A 1015-nucleotide genomic window follows, 5' to 3' on the forward strand; every position below is an offset into this window, starting at 1 on the left:
CAGGTTAAATTATGTCTTTAAGTTTGTTGACCTTTTGAATTTTCCAGAGTACCTCTCACGCATCATCACCTTTTCACACAAGTCATCACGGTAGGGAATGAAGATTCAATCAAACAAGTCAATATAAAATGTTGCACTTGTTCAATCGATTTATTGTACACAAGAACCCAACATTACAAATCCATGAGTGCCAAATGCACGTGAAGTAACAGTGAAGGTCAAATTAGATACAAGTCTTACCTATTAATGGGATGGAGGTGTATCTTGGAAGGGTCAAAGGACAAAAGAAAAGTTATTCATTCTAATCAGAATGGAAAAGGTTAAAGAACCACTTCTACAATGTCTGGATGTAATCCACAAATCCACAGTCAGAAGGAAACAGAAAGGTTTACCTGCGGCAATACTGATACTCAAAGCAAATGTGCATAAGAAAATAAATAATAGTTTAACTTGATTATATCTTATATCATATATCAGTAGAAATATGTCCTTGTACTCAACCATAGAGATGTTTAGGGGCATTCAAAATTTTCCATAAGACAAAAACATGAAATAGACAGAAAAGACTTTTTTTTTTATTTAAGAAATTACTGCCATGCCTGCTCTAGTGAACACAGCATTCCTGCTGCTGATAAAAGTTCCTATCTATATTTATGCAGATATTCCATTCATTACCAGCCATTTCCAGCTATTTGCTGCATGACAAATGTCTAGACATGATTTGTAATCATTTTTATGTGATTTATTTTATGTGATGTTTCTAAATAACCATAAACTTTTGAACAAAAGTGTATATTAACCTTAAATTAGGTTTAAGGGGTGGGGTGAGAATAAATGTCACCCAATACACTTATTAATATGCACTCACTTCAGTGCTGTTTGATTCTATGAGTATTTCTAAATGTGGGTCCTAAATTATCCTCAGTAACTTCTTCAACCAGGGAGAGGAAAGGACATGGCGCTGTGTGCTCCTCATGAGGCTCCACACAATGGCCGCATTGATCAAGCTCCAGCG

This window comes from Denticeps clupeoides, chromosome 1 (genome assembly GCF_900700375.1).
Source record: "Denticeps clupeoides chromosome 1, fDenClu1.1, whole genome shotgun sequence".
NCBI lineage: Eukaryota > Metazoa > Chordata > Actinopteri > Clupeiformes > Denticipitidae > Denticeps > Denticeps clupeoides.